The following is a 5546-nucleotide window of genomic DNA, read 5'->3' as shown; positions in this document are numbered from 1 at the left end:
TGAGATAAGGAATTGATTTTTCCCCACTTTGGTGAAATAGCTGACCAAACTGGAGGGAGGTGGTTGGTCACAAAGGGCATACTTTTGTATGCCATTGTTAATTCCTCCCCTTAGAGTCTTGGGCCTGGCTCCAGGTCTATTCCAAATAAGGAATAAATATTAATACTGAAAGGCAGAAGCTTATGAAGGCCTTCAGTCATAGTAAAAGCAGGCCTGAAAGGGCAACCAAGAAAAAGCTACAGGAATGTCTGGTAGGGCAGAGCAGAGTTCCTATTTGTCCTTCTTGTTCTCCTCATCAGGCTGTGAGTGAGGGGCTGCAGACTCAGGTTGCTCCTTAGGTATCACATCCTGGGACTTGTTCTGCTTCTTGGCACCTTGGTACAGCTCATTCAGGCTGAACTCCCGGATCACATTCTCCTCAGAGAATGTCCAAGAGACAGCTCGACCTTTCTTGTCAATCCAGGGTCCTCTTTGCCCCCTTGAAATAAGATCAGAGTGAGAAGCTGCTTGTTGAGAGGTGGCATGCTCACCTTTTATCATGTACTGACATCAGGATAGCATCCACCATCTACTTTCCCAAAATTCAGCCCTGTACAATTGTACTTGAGGGGGAGGTCAGCAAATGACTGGCACTCATTAGACTAATTGGCAAAAAACTTGACAATCCATGTGATCCACTTGTCCCATTCCAGCTCTTCATCAATTGTCTTGTCATTACTTGATGTACTCTGGTAGAGAGGGGGTTTGCAAGTCATCAGGAACACTATGCAGAGTGTGATATAGAGGAGACCCACATGGATATTCAGGTGGAAAAAGAGGATCATGTTGGCCACTTGACTGATCACGAAGATGTCACCTGCATGCTGCTCCACAGCAATTGATCTCCAGTTCTTCATCATTAAAATGGTACTGAGAGGGGCAGCTGGGTAGCTCAGTGGAGTGAGAGTCAGGCCTAGAGACAGGAGGTCCTAGGTTCAAACCCGGCCTTAGCCACTTCCCAGCTGTGTGACCCTGGGCAGGTCACTTGACCCCCATTGCCCACCCTTACCACTCTTCCACCTATGAGACAATACACCGAAGTACAAGGGTTAAAAAAAAAAAGAAGTAACAGTGGCAGTAGCTATTCTTTTCTTTTTCTTTTGAATTGACTCATGCAACCCCATGACTCAACTGTATATATTGAGCTGATCTGGGTATTTCTTTCTAAATACCCACGTCAGGGGGGATTGTATTTTTATAAAATCCAAGATTAATCGTATTTTTATTATATCCAAGATTTAATTTTTGGTTTTGTTTGAGAAAATTCTCAGGGAAAGAAACTTGCTGATTCCTTAAATCCAGAGAATGAACTGTTTGCAGAGAGATGCCTGAAGAACCTACGTTTAATCAAGAGATCCAAAATGAACTTTGGGTTGCAATTGATTGAACTGATGGGGTTTTGTTGCATCAAGTGATCCAGAACGAACTTTGGGTACTAATGAATGGACTGATGGGGTTTTTGAACAGTTACCTTAATTGTACATGTTATGCTGATTGGGGACTGCCCCCAATTGGTTTCTTGTCAACGCGCTTAGCAAAACATTGGTTTTGCTTTCTCTCTTTTCCATTTCCCTCTTATCTCTAACTATTGTAGTTAGAAGGACCTTTGTGGTAGAAGATGTTTGTGTAACATGATCACTTGGGGTGACTAGGCACCCAATGATCATCAGGGGGGATTGTGTAAATAGTATTAGCTCGATCCCATTAATAGTCAAAAATCTACCCAACCCAGGCGTGCTAATGATGTCACTCCCACCTCCCTTAGTGGGGAGGGGAGAGAGTTACCCACACGTGACAATAAGTAACAAATCAAGAATAAGGGACTGCCCTTTGGGCAGTCCAAATCAATGTAGAAACTGCCATTTGTCCATTTGAATTAGAGGTGGACCACAGGAAGTGATGAAAGACACATTCTCTTTAAGTAAGTGAGTGAACTTCCTGTGAAGGGAGTTGGCGTCTGGAACTGGAAGAAGAAGCATCTCCTGAGACCACAGACAGATTACACTCTGTATTGTCACGTGGGTAAGTTAGGCTGGCTTCCTTGGCCTAGTTGGCCAATTCTAAACTCTGCCTATCCGGCTGTTGGGCCTTGCGGCTTACAGCTTCATTTATTTAGACTTCTAACCTCCCTCTTCTCTTTATCACTACTCACCTTCCTGATTGTAAATAAACTCCTCAACCCGATGCTGACTTGGGTCTGATTTAATTACGGAATCAACCTGAATTGTTGATTCCTGGCGGCCACATAATTTTAATATATAAATATAATAACTAAATTTTAATTCTTACACCACCCTTACCACTCTTCCACCTATGAGACAATACACCGAAAGTACAAGGGTTTAAAAAAAAATTGAATTGAATTAAAATGGTACTGAGGACATTAAGATCTCCACCTCCCTTCAGTGTCAAGTTGTAATCTAGGGGCCCCAAAGTCTGTGTCAATTTGGGATCTAGAAACCCCAAGTTTAGTCAGCTTGAAATCTGGAGACCCCAAGTTTGCCCTTTTGTCATCTGAGTGTTTGCTTCTAGGGAAGTCACAGATTCAACCAGTCTTAGACTGAATAATAGACCTTAAGATATTAATTAGGTGGCGTTAGCAGACCTTAATCAAATGCTAAATATCCTTTTGTACTAGAAGTTTCTCTTATTGTATCAGAGTCCTTTTCCCAGGTGGTCCAGCCCTTGTTTGGATTTTTCCACTCAGTATCCATTGTAAGGTAGGTGCCCTAGCGTCTAGCTATGGTTCCTTTCCTAAGCCTGGTTGTATCCTGTCAGTGTAGTTTGAACATTCCTATTTCTTTGTAAATATGGTAATGTAGATCAATCATATTTCCCTGTCCCTCAGTTCCCCTAAAAGATTCCCCCCAAAAAAGTTCCTCAAATTCAGGATTTATAAAACAAACCCACATAAATCATCAGGATTTCTTCATACAACCAATAAAGTCCAACAGCAGGAGATAGAAAGAGAAATCTGATTTAAAATAACTGCAGACAATATAAAATACTTAGAAGTTTACTGTCAAGACACACCCAGGAACTATACAATGACACATACTGTAAAAGGGAAAAGGGGGTTTTTGTTTGGATATTAATATTTAAAGGTGTGGTTGCCAAGAATTGAAATAATCTCAATTCTAAAATGATTTTAGTAATTTATTTATAAAATATAGGAGAGAGTGGAAGTAGAGAGATGAGAAGAGGGTAGAGTAAGAAATCTAGCTTAAAGGACTAGACTACTCAGTTCCTGGCTTTACTGCTGCAGGGCTCCAGAGGCCCAACCAGAGAGCCTAAAAGTCAGTTAACAAGGGTTTTAGCCATGAGGGCTCTTCCTAATCAAGGGCCCCTCTGCAGGCTAGTACCTCCAAGGAGGTTAAAGAGAGAGATTTAAGAGCAGTCTCACCACATCCAAAGTCCCAGCCAGACAGCCAGAGCTCCTTTAGGTCCAAAACACTAAGAAGAAGAAGCTGAACTCACTGAACTCTCTTTTAAAGGGGCTTCTTTTGCGTCACTTCCTGTGCCTTCCTCTTAGTTACGTGTCTATTCACAGCAGACACTTTTCTTAGGACTGCCCAGGAGGCAGTCAGTAAATTTTGATTCCTCACTCACTCTAGCAAATGTGGGTCACAGACCTCCCAACTTGTGAATTAAGTAGGGATGTTCTTACTTTTGGTGATTAGATTAAGGATGGGCAGGGCAGATTTAATTTTATTATCATACTACAAAGTATTTTTCATACAAATAAAGCCAGACCTAAATAATTAGAAAAACATTAATTGCTGATAGGTAAACTGATATAATATTATAATAAGAATGAAAAAATTAATTTTTGTATAATTTTAATAATTTAATTGAATAATTTAAATAATTAATTTAACTATTCACTGCCATAACAAACTACTCAAAAATTCTTTCATAGAGCTAAGAAGAAAATAACAAATTCATCTGGAAGAACAAAAGGCCAAGAATATTAAGAGTTTTCATGGTGAAAGTGTGAAGGAAGGTGGCTTAGCTGTACTGGATCTTTATAAAGTGGCAGCCATCAAAATAATCTGGTAATAACTAAGAAATAAAGTACTAGATCAAGGGGATAGATTATGCATTCAATATACAATTGGCAAATGACCATAGAAACCTAGTTTTTGACAAACTCAAAGATCTAGGCTTTTGGAAGAAGAAAGCACTATTTAACAAAAATTTCTGGGAAAACTGGAAAATGGAATAGAGGGAAGTAGGCATAGTCCAACACTTCACACCATATGTCAAGATAAAGCAAAAATGGATATATGATTTAGAAATAAAGGGTGATACCATAAACAAACTAAGGGAACAAAAAATAGTTCACCTGTTAGACCTATGGATAAAGGAAGAATTTATGGTTAAATAAGACATAGATAACAATAGATAACTTTGACTGCATTAAATTTAAAAAAGGGTTGCACAAAACATAACCAATATAATCAAGATTAGAAGGGAAGCAACAAACTGGGGAAAAAATTTCATAGCAAGTGTCTTTGACAAAAGTCTCATTTCTCACATATATTGAATCAAACTTAGAAGAATACAAAACATTTCCCAGTTGACAAATGGTAAAAGGATATGAACAGGCAATATGAGGAAATTAAAACTATTTTTAGTCATATGAAAAAATGGTCCAAATCACTATTCATTAGAGAAATGCAGATTAAAATAATTCTAAAGTACCACTTCACGCTTATCAGACTAACTGAAACAAAAAGATAAATGTTGGAGGGGATGTGAGAAAATTGAGACATCAATGTCCTGTTGGTAGAGCTGTGGACTAATCCAACCATTCTGAAGAGCAATTTGGAACCATATCTGAAGAGCCATAAAACTGTACATACCCGGGTTTTCCGGGTTAAGATGGCGGCAGAGTAAAAAGCAGCCCTTAACCTCTCCTGACCAAAACATACAGGACTTCTCAAGGAGACATAAAAACAAAACAAGTTGAATGGAGGAACCCCACAACAAGGTGCAGTGTGGAAGGTACATGGAATCAGGACATTTCCATGCTATAAAGGGGTGAAAAAGCTCTCACTAAATCTTGGGCTGAGCAACCGCTCCCCCCGCACCCTCTCCACACACACCACCTGCAGCGCCAAAGCCAGCTAAAAAGAAATAGAACAAGTTTGGGGCACCCATCGAGTCATTGGTAGCTCCAGGGCCTGTTCCTGAGAGCAGCAAGATTTAGGTCCCCAAAAAGCTAAAGAACACACACACAAACTCTGAGCACAGACACGGAACGCAGCGCAGGCAGAGGCGCGGATGGAGGCAGACACAGTCGCGAGCTAAGGCTCTGAAACCCTGAGTGGGGAACCAGTGCAGACGGGTATACGACTGTGAAAGCAGTGCTCTGAGACTTGTAAAGAAACCTCCGGCAGAGGATCAAGCAAGGGAGCCCACCAGGGGGCTTGACCTTGGAAAAAACCAGATCTCAAACCTCAGGAGCCAAAAGACCGCAGACAGTCGCTGAGTGCGAGGATAAA

At 40.7% G+C, this 5546-nt stretch overlaps 1 pseudogene; it reads right to left on the bottom strand.

Annotated features, from left to right (window-relative positions):
* Positions 1-270: 270 nt before the first annotated feature.
* The window catches only part of LOC123246264, a 51296-nt pseudogene continuing 46020 nt past the window's right edge, over positions 271-5546 (bottom strand).

This window comes from Gracilinanus agilis, chromosome 4, assembly GCF_016433145.1.
Source record: "Gracilinanus agilis isolate LMUSP501 chromosome 4, AgileGrace, whole genome shotgun sequence".
Taxonomy (NCBI): Eukaryota; Metazoa; Chordata; class Mammalia; order Didelphimorphia; family Didelphidae; genus Gracilinanus; species Gracilinanus agilis.
Note: the sequence above shows the minus strand (reverse complement) of the source record. Positions and strands in the feature narration are given on the sequence as shown.